Source organism: Pleurodeles waltl, chromosome 1_1, assembly GCF_031143425.1.
Source record: "Pleurodeles waltl isolate 20211129_DDA chromosome 1_1, aPleWal1.hap1.20221129, whole genome shotgun sequence".
Lineage (NCBI taxonomy): Eukaryota > Metazoa > Chordata > Amphibia > Caudata > Salamandridae > Pleurodeles > Pleurodeles waltl.
This window is the reverse complement of record NC_090436.1, coordinates 351040384-351054206: the sequence shown is the minus strand read 5'-3', so window position 1 is coordinate 351054206 and position 13823 is coordinate 351040384.

Below are 13823 nucleotides of genomic sequence, written 5' to 3'. Positions count from 1 at the left end.
CAACCAGAGACTTAGGCCCATATTTATACTTTTTGACGCTAAACTGCGCTAACGCAGTTTAGCGTCAAAAAATGTTGCGCCGTCTAACGCCATTCTGAAGCGCCATGCGGGCGCCGTATTTATGGAATGGCGTTAGCCGGCGCCGGCGTTGGGCAAAAATGACGTTAGGGCGTCTTAAAATGGGGCAAGTCAGGTTGAGGCAAAAAAATCGTCTTAACCCGACTTGCGCCATTTTTTAACGACGCCCATCCCCCATCAACATGACTCCTATCATTGTAAAGATAGGAGTCATGCCCCCTTGCCCAATGGCCATGCCCAGGGGACTTCTGTCCCCTGGGCATGGTCATTGGGCATAGTGGCATGTAGGGGGGCACAAATCAGGCCCCCCTATGCCAAAAAAAATTATTAAAAAAATAAATAAAATACTTACCTGAACTTACCTGAATGTCCCTGGGGTGGGTCCCTCCAGCCTTGGGTGTCCTCCTGGGGTGGGCAAGGGTGGCAGGGGGGGTCCCTGGGGGCAGGGGAGGGCACTCTGGGCTCATTTTGAGCCCACTTGTCCCTTAACGCCATGCCTGACCCAGGCGTTAAAAAGCGGCGCAAATGCGCCGTTTTTAGCCACGCCCACTCCCGGGCGTCTCTTTTGCCCGGGAGTATAAATACCACGTAAAGGCCTGGGAGTCATTTTTTAGACGGGAACGCCTCCCTTGCATATCATTAACGCAAGGAAGGGGTTCACGCTAAAAAATGACGCACATTCCGGGAACTTTGGCGCTATACGCCTCTAACGCCATAGTATAAATATGGCGTTAGTTGGCGTTAGTTTAGCGTCGAATTTGCGTCGAAAAAAACGACGCAAATTCGGCGCAAACGGAGTATAAATACGGCCCTTAATTTCTAACATGGGGTCAGCAGTCCAAATATGTATAATCATTTCTGCCTTTGAAGTAGGCAAACTTCAAAGGAAAGTCTTTGTAGTGCACAAGACCCTGCCTCTTCCTTGCCCTGCCCCAGACACATTCTAGGGGGTTGGAGACTGTATTGTGTGATGTCAGGCACAGCCCTTTCAAGTGCAGGTATCAGCTCCTCTCTCCCATTTCAACCCAGGAAGACTCATCAGGATATGCAGGATACACCTCAGCTCTCTTTGTGTCACTGTCGAGAGTGAATTCGCAAACAGTCCAACTGTCAGTGTGACCCAGACATGGATTCAGCAGCCAAGCAGATGCACAGAATAGTTAAGCAAGAAAATGCTGACTTTCTAAAAGGGCATTTTCAAACTCACAATCAAAAAAACAACTTTGCCAAAAGATGTATTTTAAATTGTGGGTTCAGAGACCCCAAACTCCATATCTCTATCTGCCTTAAATGGGAAACTATATTTAAAAGATATCTAAAGGCAATCCCCATGTTAACCTATGGGAAAGATAGGCCTTGCAATAGTGAAAAAGGAATTTGGAAGTATTTCACTACCAGGACATGTAAAACACACGAGTACATGTCCTACCTTTTAAATAGACTATTGTACCCTGTCCATTGGGCTGCCTTGGGCCTACCTGAGGGGTGACATGTATGTAGTAAAAGGGAAATTTTAGGCCAGGCAAGTGGGTGCACTTGCCAGGTCAAACTGGCAGTTCAACACAGACACTGCAGTGGCAGGTCTTAGACATGTTTACAAGGCTACTCATGTGGGTAGCACAATCAGTGCTGCAGGCCAAATAGTAGCATTTAATTTACAGGCCCTGGGCACACATGGTGCACTATACTAGGGACTTACTAGTAAACCAAATATGCCAATCATGGATAGCCAATTACACGCACATTTTACACAGGAGCACCTGCACTTTAGCACTGATTAGCAGTGGTAAAGTGCTCAGAGTATCAAAAACAGCAAAAACAGAGACCAGCACACATCAAAAACCTCAGAAGCATAGGCAAAAAGTTAGGAGAGACCACGCCAGGGATGCCAAGTCTAACACTTGGTTAATAGCCTAAGCTATTGCTTGACTTGTATTGCAAGGCTGCAAAATGACATAATCTCATCCAAAGAGTACATCTGAGCCAGCCTACTTGATCCACGCTACAAAAAAAATCTTTCCACTATCATTCCTTTTTCTGAAGGGGATATTTCACAATACAAGAGGTGGATTGTTGAGAAAGCCGGAGAAATAGAAGAAGAACAGCTGGAACTTAGAGTTTCACTCTTCAGTTCTGGGGTGCAACCTTCAACTTCCAGAAAGGGCAGTCTTGTCTCACATCCATAACCCCACCAACAAGAACACCAGCAACAACAGCAAGAGAAGAATTAGACCGAACCTCTGCATTGGTTTGGGGTCAAGTGGGAGGTCTTAAGTCCAGCAAAAACAAAACCCAGCACACATTATAAAATACAGGAGGTAGAGGCAAAAAGACAGGGGAAACCACACCAAGGATGCCAGGTCTAACATGTATGATGATGAGGTCCGAAACATATTTTGCTTTGAAATCTTGAAAAAGCATTGATCACTTTTCACTGATGTGTATATGTTTGAAGTGTGATGCAGTGAGTGGAATGGTGGTTGAAGGGTTTGGATGCATTTGGTTTGGAAATAGTGGTTACACGCTTTTCATGAATGTGAGACCATGGTAATGGTATATGGTGTGGTGGGTGTAAATGAGGTTCACTGTTAGTGGTGCTGTGGTGTTATACACTGAGTGACAACATAAAGGAGTTTTGACTCTTGCTGGGACCGAAACAGACACACCCATGCCTCTGTTTTGTCTTTGCTAGGCCTGCCAAGGGATGGATCTGGAGGGGCCAACTTGCCCTGTGCTTGGTCCTGGGGAGTGCAAGGTCACAGGCTCTCAAGTGGGTGACTTGCCCACATGCATTGTGCCCTGTGCTTCAGATCCTGGGGAGGATGGGGTGAGTGCGTGTCATACCCACTGGTTCTGGAGGGGGAATCGTGCCCTGTGATCTTCATCCTGGGGAGGATGGGGTGAGTGGGTGGCTTCCCCACTAGTTCTGGAGGGGGCATCGTGCCCTGTGATCTTCATCCTGGGGAGGATGGGGTGAGTGGGTGACTTACCCACTGGTTCTGGAGGGGGCATCGTGCCCTGTGATGCAGATCTTGGTGTGTGCAAGGTCACAGTCTCTCAGGTGAGTGTCATACCCACAGGTTTTGCAGGGGGCAGGCCGCACAGCAGCCCATGGATGCAGGACTACACACTGTCCACCAGAGGTGACGGCTGCTCAGTGGTGGTGCTGGTGCTGCTGGTGGTGGGGTGAAGCTCCAGCCTATCCCCTGCAACCTCAGACGGCTGCTCACTGCTGGTGGTGGTGCTGGTGGTGTTGCTGCTGGTGCTGGTGGGGGGAAGCTCCAGCCCATCCTCTTCAGCCTCCGATGGCTGCACCACCATGGTTGGTAGTGGGTGCTCCGACTGAGTCCCAGCACCAGGCCCCTTGAACTTTTTGCCTGCTGGTGCAGGCCCCTTGCCCTTCCTGGCAGCAGCTAGGATATGCTCCTTGCCCTTGCTGGCAGCAGCTGGGGACTGCTCCTTGCCCTTTCTGGCAGCAGCTGGGGATTGCTCCTTGCCCTTCCTGGCAGCAGCTGAGGGTGGCACCTTGACCTTCATGGCAGCAGCTGGGGAGGGCTCCTTGACCTTCCTGGCAGCACTTGGGGCAGGCACCCTTTCTGTGTGGCTGCCTGGTGCCCGGGATCCTTTCCCACTACAAATTGCTGTGGACACTACTGGGCCCATGGACTGGGTGGTTGCCTGGGTTTTAGCCAACCTGGCCAGATGTGAAGGACGGGGGGGAGGAGTAGGGAAGAGGTCAATGGTGGAGAGGAAAAGCTGCTTAGGGGCATCAGGACGGGAAGAGGGAAAAGGTTTGGGAGTGTAGGAAGAGGGAGTGGTGGTAGGAGGTGTTGTCTGCTGTGTTTGGGTGAAGGTGCGTGGGCTGGATGCTGTTGTGAAGTGGATGGGTGTTGGGTGTCTGATTGCTTGTGTTTGTGTACTTTGGGAGGAGGGGGCACAGACACAGTGGGAGAGGACACAGGGGAGGTGTGCATGGCTGTTGGAGTGGTGTCTGCCAGTGAGGTGTGTGTTCTGCTAGGTGTGCTGGTGTTGGCGGTAGTGGATGAGGATGTAGTGCATTCAGGTGTGAGTGTAGATAGAATTGGGAGGGTGGTCGAGGAGGAGGAGGAGGGGGACACAGTGGAGGCAGTGGATGTTGGTATGTCTGCATCTTGATAATGTTCGTGTGAGTGCCTGTGGCATGAAGTGTGGTGCCTTTGTTTGCCTGTGCCACTCTTGTGTGTTGTCCTGTGTGCATGCTCGTCTGCCTGTGTGCTTGGGATAGGTTGGGGTTGAGGGGAATGGGACTGGGTAGAGGAAGTTGGAGGGGGAGGGTGAAAACAGGGACAATGGCTGCCATCAGGGAGGAGGCCACAGCCTGGATCGATGTCTGTTGGGCCGCCAAGCCAGTGTGAATGCCCTCCAGAAATGCATTGGTCTGTTGCATTTAGGCTGCCAGCCCCTGGATGGCATTCACAATGGTTTACTGCCGAACAGAGATGGATTGCAAGAGGTCAATAGCTCTTCACTCAGGGCAGCAGGGCTAACTGGGGCAGGGCCTGAGGTGCCTGGGGTGAAGGAGATGCCCACTCTCCTGGGTGAGCGGGCACAGGCAACTCGATGAGGGGCTGCTGAGAGGGCGGTGCTGGTACGGTGTGGCGGCTGTACCTGTAGCTGGGGGGGGCACAGAGGTGTCTGCCACCACCAGGGAGCTTCCATCGGAGGAGGTATCTCTGTCCGAACTGTCTCCTCCAGTCTCTGCCGTGGTGCTCCCCTTGCCCTCCATCCCACTGGTGCCCTCAGCGTCCGTTGACTATGCCCCCTGGGTCCTGTGGGATGCAGCTCCCTCCGTCTCTGGTGCCTCTGCTCCTCCGCCAGATGATGCTAATCGACATAAAGACAGGATGACAAAACAAAAAGGGAGGATAGAGACAAAGGATACACTTGGTCAATGGCTGCACCAACACCACTGTTGGCGCACAAACCACCCTCACACACAGGGAACATGCCTACGCACTATGCAATGCACTACCTGTAACAATGCTAGTCACCAGGGCATGGGGAGGGACACATACCTCCAACTGCAGCATACCTGGGACTCACACAGCCCTTCCCAGTAGTGGATGCCTCCTAGCTAGGTAAGAGGAATTTCACATCAGAACCCTGCCCAACATGGGACCTACTCTGCAATTTCAGGCCTGGACTAGGGGCACCCACAGACACACACCCTCCACCAGGATACCACCCCACCAGGTGTAAGTAGTAATGATGGGCAGTGTGCTCAACCCCTTGTCAATCAATTAATCAATCAAAGAGATTGATAAAGCGCGCTACTCACCCGCGAGGGTCTCAAGGCGCTGGGGGGACGGGGGGAAAAGAGGCTGGGAGGATCACTGTTCGAAAAGCCAGGTCTTGAGGCTTTTCCTGAAAAGAAGTAGGTTTTGGGTCTTGTGGAAGTGAGTTGGGAGGGCGTTCCAGGTTTTGGGTGCAAGGTAGGAGAAGGATCTGTCCCCGGTGGTGGTGTGTTTGATACGGGGGACAGAGGCGAGAGAGAGGTCGGCTGAGCGGAGGTTTCGTGTGGGGGTGTGGAAGGTGACTCTTTCGTTGAGGTAGGCAGGGCCTGTGTTGTGGAGTGATTTGTGTGCGAGGATGAGGATCTTAAATGTGATCCTATTGTCTATGGGGAGCCAGTGGAGGGATTTGAGGTGTGGAGAGATGTGTTCGTGTCGGGGGAGGTCGAGGATGAGTCGTGCTGCTGAGTTCTGGATGCGCTGTAGTTTGCGCTTGAGTTTTCGAGTGGTGCCAGCGTAGAAGGCGTTTCCGTAATCAAGTCTGCTGCTGATGAGTGCGTGAGTGACAGTCTTTCTGGTCTCTGTGGGGATCCATTTGAATGTTTTTTTCAGTATGCGGAGTGTGTTGAAACATGAGGAGGTGAGAGTGTTGATTTGTTGGGTCATCGAGAGGGAGGAGTCCAGGATGATGCCGAGGTTGAGTGCGTGGTTGGCAGGCGTGGGTGTAGTGCCTACCGTGGTGGGCCACCATGAGGGGTCCCAGGTGTTTTTGTGTGGGCCAAAGAGGATTATTTCGGTTTTGCTTGAGTTGAGTTTCAGGTGGTTGGCTGTCATCCATGTGGCGGTGTCGATGAGTGCGTTGTGTAGGTTGTATTTGGCAGTGTTGGGTTTGCGGGTGAGGGAGAGGATGAGTTGAGTGTCATCGGCGTATGAGAGGATGGTGATTCCATGGGGTTTGATGATGTTGGCTAGTGGGGTCATGTACATGTTAAATAGTTTGGGGCTGAGGGAGGAGCCTTGGGGGACTCCGCAGGTGATTTTGGTGGCGGGCGATTGGAAGGGGGGGAGTCAGACTTTTTGGGTTCTGTTGGTGAGGAAGGAGGTGAGCCAGTCCAGGGCTTTGTGTCTTATCCCTGCGTCGTGAAGGCGTGTGCTGAGTGTGTGGTGGCAGACGGTGTCAAAGGCTGCAGAGAAATCCAGGAGTATGAGTGCTACGGTTTCACCCATGTCAACTCTGGATCTGATTTCGTCTGTGCATTTTATTTAATTTTAATTTTATTTAATGCGTTTTTATATAGCGCAGACTTTACCCGAAGGTGTCAGAGCGCTTCACAATAGGCAAAGTAAAGATACAAGAGGAGAGGAATTACAAGTGAGCCTGTTACAAACGCAAACGTTACATTACATGAGGCAATACGAAAGGAGAAAGTGACGTGTGCAGGTTACAAGAGCAAATAAAGTACGAGTAGAGGAGAAAAAAAAAAATAGCAATAAACGATAGACACTCAAAACACTAAAACAATAGTTACGTTACATGAGGCAGTGGTGGCCGTTGTGCATGTATCAAAAGCAAACAAGATAAAAGAGGTAGCAAATGATACGTTGTAAAAGGAAAGGTGCCGTGTGCATGATACAAAAGAGTACAAAATACATGTAGAGGTATAAAACTGCACTAAATGGCAGACACTCAAAACACAAAAACACCCTGGGAAGGCACTTCTATAGGCATGGAGAACAGAATTTCCTATAATGGAAGGACTTCCTTCAGAAAATAGAGGGCTTGAATTAAATTTGGAAGTGTCTTTGAAGGAGGAGAGCTTTGAGGTCAGTTTTGAAGGCCTGGGAAGAGGTGGTGGTCCGAAGCTGAGGCGGAAGTCAGTTCCAGATTCTCACCGCGTTGCCTGAAAAGGATTGGGCCATCGATCTTTCCTTCTTGAAAATGGGAGGGTCAAGCAATAACTTTTCTGCATTACGTGATGGTCTGGAGCCCCCAGAGAGTTTCAGTTTATTCACCAGGTAGCGAGGGGAGGAGGAGTGCAAGGCTTTGTGGGTGATACATGCAGTTTTGTAGATAGATCTTGCCTCTATGGGAAGCCAACGGAGGGTGGATAAAATGGGTGTAATGTGGTCGCTTCTTTTGGCCCCATATGTGAAACGAGCTGCTGAATGGAGAATAGACTTCAGGGGGGAAAGATGGGATTTGGGAAGGCCAGTAAGAAGAGAGTTGCAGTAGTCCAATCTGGAGAGAACCAGCGATTGGACCAGGGTTTTAAGGTCATGCTCCGGGAAGAAGCGACAAATTCCCCAAAGAAGGCGCAGTTGGTGTCGAGCAGACTTTGCAATGGAGTCGATGTGGGAGAGTAGATTGAGTTTTTTGTCGAGTATGACACCAAGGGATTTTGCGCTCTCGACAATGATGGGCTTATTGTTCATTAGATTGATCTGATCCATCCATGATTGCACTGGGGGATGAGAAAGTGAGGAGGAGAGGAGGAGGAATTCTGTTTTGGAGGGATTCAGGATCAGTTGATGAGTTAACATCCAGTTTTGAATGGAGTCGAGAGTAGAGCTAAGGAAGGAGACATCGTGATTGGAGGCCACCTTAACTTAAATCTGAGTGTCATCCGCATATAGATGATAGTGGATCCCGGATTTACTCAGGAGATTTCCCAACGGTTCTAAATAGAGATTGAACAGTGTGGGTGCAAGTATGGAGCCTTGAGGAACACCTTGACTGACCGCTAAAGGAGCTGAGAGACTGTTCGCTATTTTGATCATTTGGGATCTATCAGAGAGGAAGGAGGCAAACCATTTGAGCACAGTGCCCTCCATGCCCATTCTCTGTTGAAGAGTGTTAAGAAGAGTGTTGTGATTGACAGTGTCAAAGGCTGCAGAAAGGTCAAGAAGAATTAGAAGACAAGACTCCCCTGAATCGAGTATCCGCAGCGCGTCATCAATCACTAGCAGCAGGGCTGTTTCAGTGCTGCAGTTTTGAATGAAGCCGGACTGGAAATTGTCAAGAAGATTATTATCCTTGATATGGCGAGAAAGTTGTTTCGCTACACATTTTTCTGTGATTTTCGCAAGAAAGGGTAGGTTAGTGATGGTGCATGCTAAGAGGGCGGTTTCTATGCTGCTTGTGGATGCTGTGATGCCCTCAAGCGCCCATTCAGCTCTGGATAGGCCACAGCCAGTATGCAGGCCATCAGGGGGGTCAGGTTTCAACAGGTACCCCTTCCTTGTTGGGAGGCCATCACCAGCTGGGCCTCCACTGTCTTCCGTGCCCAGCATCTCAGGTCCTCCCACCGTTTCCCCCAGGGTCCACACATCCTTGGCGATTGTACGCCATATACCCTTCTTTTGATGGGCGCTGACCTGCAGAGGAAATATACACAGGGAAAGGTATTAGTCAGAGCTTCCTGGCTGCTATACTCATGGCCCACTATAGCCCTTCCCATCCCCACTTGCACAGACATGGCCCAGCATACATGCTGCACGCTGCCCAGGGCCCATCCACCAACCCCCCCCACACGAGGCGTTCACACACACCACTCCATGCATTCTTGCCCATGCATTGTGCTCACAGTGTACTCACCTGTTGGTCTGGAGGCCCATGCAGCAGTCCATAATGGGGTAGGACCCCATCCACTAGTCTCTCCAACTCCGCCGAGGTGAAGGCAGGGGCCCTTTTCTCAGTCACATGAGCCATGGTAGGTTCCAGACACAGGTCACAGCAGCACATGCAGTGTAGGTCCTCTCCTGTTGAAGGTCAGGTAGCAAGTGAGTGAACAGATAGAAAACGGCAGTGACGTCCGCGGCGGTGCATACCGTCACCACCCGCGTACATCACCATTGGCCACTCTACCCCATAGGGCCCAATAATAACCAATGAGGAGTTGCACGACGGTTCCTGACCGCCTCCCGCAACAGCGCACAATGTCAGAGGAATTACCTCACTTCCACCTTCCTCCATACAGGACAGGTGGATGCCATTTCGGGGGGGGGGGGCAGGCCATGGATCATAACTGCGTCACAGATCACAATTGTACATACAGGACATATGCCACTAAAACATTTCAAATACACTTCATGCATTGAACTGTAGTGGCTACAATGTACAGTTTATGACCGGCTCCTCACTCTTTTGCCCCATAGATTGCAACCTCTGCGGATGAATGGGAGATGGAGACATGGGTGCGCTGGGTGGGTGCTGTGGTGGTGTTTCCTGAGGGGGGATACTCTGTGGTGGTATGGGACTGTGCCTGGGTTTACCGACTGTCCGGAGGTTCCTGATGGGCCAGGTTGGTCATTCAGGTCCATGCGTTTAGAGCTGCTGTCATCACTGTGGGCATCTTCTGGGGGGGACTGGATGTTGCTGGCACCTCCTCTCCGGTGATGTTGGGTGGGTGACCTGTGGGGACATAAATAAAGTGTTATTGTTTCTATGTGTGTCATCTTGTGCATGGGTGTGTTGCCCTCTATGGTTGTTATTGCCCTGTCAGCTTTGCCTCGTGTGAGTAGTTATTTTGTGGGCTAGGTGATTCTCTCTATTGCGCATGCAGTGGTGATAGGTGTTACATGCAGGGCTTGGTATTGGGATGAGTAGGTTGTGATGGTGGGGTATGTGGGAGGTGATGCAGTGATGGGAATGAGGGTAGGGGTGGGGGTCTGTGATGGCATGCAGGTAGGGGGAGTGATAGTAATAGAGATTTGACTTACTGGAGATCAGTCCTCCTCCTACTCCTGCCAGGCCCTCAGGATGCATGATTGCCAAGACTTGCTCCTCCCATGTTGTTAGTTGTGGGGGAGGAGGTGGGGGTCCATAGCCAGTCTTCTGTACAGCTATTTGGTGTCTTGCTGCTGTGGAACGCACCTTCCCCCGTAGGTCGTTCCACTCTTCCTGATGTCATCCCTTGTTCTGGGGTGTTGTCCCACGGCGTTTACCCTGTCCACGATTCTCTGCCATAGTTCCATCTTCCTTGCAATGGATGTCTGCTGCACCTGTGATCCGAATAGCTGTGGCTCTACCCGGATGATTTCCTCTACTATGACCCTTAGCTCCTCCTCTGAGAACTTGGGGTGTTGTTGTGGTGCCATGGGTGTTGTGTGAGTGGTGTGGGTGAGGGTGTGTGGGGTGATGTGTTGAGTGTGTGATGTAAGGTGTGTGGATGGTGTATAGGTGATGGTGTGTGGCTGTGGTCTTGTCTGTGGTCTTGCTATCTATCTTGTGGCAATTGTTTTTTATTGTAAAGGGTTGTGGGTAATGTGGATGTGTGTTTTATAGTGGTGTGGGTGTTTGGGTGTGGTGTGTATATGTGTGTCAGTTGTGTGTTATTCAAATTGTCTAATGTGGTGTTGTTTTGTTAGGTTGTGTGTATTTTGAGCGCGGCGGTATGTACCGCCAATGGTTTAGCACCATTGAATGTCCGCCACAGTGATTTGTGGGTCATACTGCTGTGGGCGTTGTTCTGTTGGTGTAAAGGTGTGGGTTTTGCTACCACCAGTTTATCACTGACCTTTAGGCTGGCGGACTTGTGTGTGTGGCTGTATAGTAACGGATTGCTATGTGTGGTTCATAATATGAGTGGTGGTAATCCGCTGCGGCGGCGGTATGTTGGCAGCAGTCAGCATGGCGGTAAGCAGTACTTACCGCCAATGTCATAATAAGGACCATAGTGTCGTGGTGCAATGAAGCCGAGATTTAAAGCAATCCTTAACAGCTAGAGTATTTGTCACGGGTCGTAGTTGGCTTACACACCTGTATGGAGTCCAGAGAGCACTTGACAATCTTCCCAGAAGGTCCCTGGGGGGCGTACTTCATACGAATGCCTCCTTGGAACTCAAATGTATGTTCCAGATCTTGATGGTCCTGGCGCAGAAGCAGCAGATGCACCTTTTTACATAAATTAACGTGTCACTGTATTGTAGGACTTACAACAGTTTAGTCATGACAACGCATCTGCCAATGCTGCCTCCTCTGGAATTAGGGATGTACCAGTATCATCTACCGGCTGGATTCCAAAACTTGGGGATCCAGTGCGTGAAAAGATTGTTGTGAAAAAGGAGTTTGGTCCTTCTTATCATGCACCGGTTCCAGCCCTGGGAATACACAGTACCAGAACTGTTATTCTACCACCGCTGCTTGGCTCTAAAGAAAATCGCTTTGTCTCTATCGACAATGTCAAGTTACACCATGTGGCCGATCCTGCACAGCAGACCTAGAGGACTCCTGGGTAGTACCCGAATCCCTTCCACTACAGACCAGGATGTTCCCCTACAAGTCTTCAACATCAATGTTGAAAGCTCTCCGATCTAGGGGAGGTGGAAAATGAGCTTTCATTGGTTTCACTAACAACTACTCGACAATAAGTACTGGTGATAACGAGCAATTTTATACAAATTCTGCACAAACAGATGGCATACTCTACTATGAACCACCGAGGGAGTCTCCTGCAGGTTTTCCTCTCTAAAACACAGCTCCAGTTTGGCACAAACTGATCCTGGTTAGTTTGTCAACGTCAATGACACTTTCACAGACTCATCTGTCTCTACTACAACAGAACTGTCAAGAGCATGTAAGCTGATACATTGGCTCAAAATGAACTATTTCATTCACTATGGAACTATCTATGGCTCTTATTGATTACTTTTGGTTTCCTCCTTTGGATTGCGTTTGTTATTGTTTTCTTTTTCCCTATACATGGTAATTTCCTTCCTGAACGCTCTACAGTTGAACTGGTGAATGAGGTCCCCATTTTTCGATCACACAAAATTTGCACAGACATGTCCCTAATGAACATTTCAGCAATCCAATTCCTGATGGGATTGTTTGGTATAAAGTATTACTCAATATATATGGGCCTACTGAGGTCATTCAAATACCATAAACTTTAAACTTTCTATGAAGAATGTAATCACACCCGGAGTGGTTTCTGATGATTGGGATGTGAAAACGGTTGATGCTTTGATGTCTGATCTACAGTATTATAAAGTATTTGAGAATGAAGATGAATACCAGTTTAAAGGAAATTATGAAGCTATGTTTTGCTATAATTACTAAGAACATTATTTCATTCATAGAGCTAGTACCCCAAAGACTATTTTTAAATACACACAATGGGAACACTGCCCGACTCCACCAGTAGGCAGTTCTAAAACATATACTGAAAAGTTTGCATATTTTTCTGGAAACAATTTTAAAAATGGTGAGTCGTCTTTTTTTAAATTGCCAGAAATGGAAAGTCAACATGTTTTATTGACAGATACAAAATTGATTTATTCTGATTCCTTTGTTTCCCGATTGGCCATAGAAGGCTATGAGTATTGGTTGAAGTCGATTGACTTAAAAAGTGTGTGAGGAACCAAAAATTGGCAAATAAGAGGAAAAGAAGCTTTATTTAGAGCATGTATGATTCCTGTACAAATTATATTTTTAAATGAAACAGTACAAGAAACAAGTTGTTGAGGCTTAGCAAACATTAAGGAAATGAATATGCCCAGTATTCCTGCCCCTGCTAAATTTTACAAATTGCAAAAGTATATAAATGCGTCTTAAGATCAGCTCGATGAATTAGTCCAGAATGGAACATTTAACACAACACTTTTATGTCCTGGAGGATGGTTGCTATGGCCTGTAGACATCAATGGGTGCCACACATGTCTTGTAAATTCTTCGGGGGGTTTAGAACAAATCGGCTGGACCCTGGCTATGTGTTCTTGGAACACTCGGGTATAGTGACAACATATAGGCCCTCATTCTGACCCTGGCGGTCGGTGATAAAGCGGCGGCCAACCCGCCAACAGGCCGGCGGTCCAAAATATGCAATTCTGACCCTGGCGGGAACCGCCAACACAGCCCGCCGCATTAACACTCCGCCCGCCACGGCGGAACAAACAAACAGCGCGGCGGTCCCCGCCAACAGCCAGGCGGCAGACAATGTACCGCCCACCCTATCACGACCCACCAATCCGCCACCTTTTCCGGAGCGGGAGCACCGCCGATAAAAACACGGCGGAAACAGACTACGAACGGGAAAACGCTCACCTCCACATACTCCACGCGAGATTCCGGCAGTATGGAACCCGAGTTACAGGTCATCCCCGCACTCCTATACCTGCTCCTGTACCAGGAGCACGCCCGGCGGCGCGGAAGACATCGGTGAGTACTGCACCTACGACACAGGGGAGGGAAAAGATTACCGGCACACACCCACCCACCCACACCCACTACAACACACACATCAATGCATTCCCACAGATCACTGTCACAACCCACAAACCCCCCCCTCCGAAATAATGCAAAGACCAAAAGAAGAGATCTTAAACGGGCAGATATATTGAAAAATGGACAGCAGTAATCCAAATAAATAAATAAACTATGTACAAAATATATACATCTACTATATGTAGTCCAACCACTGTCCGTGGACCACAGGGGTCCTGAGCAAAGGGGCAAGGCCCAGTCCCACGACAAGA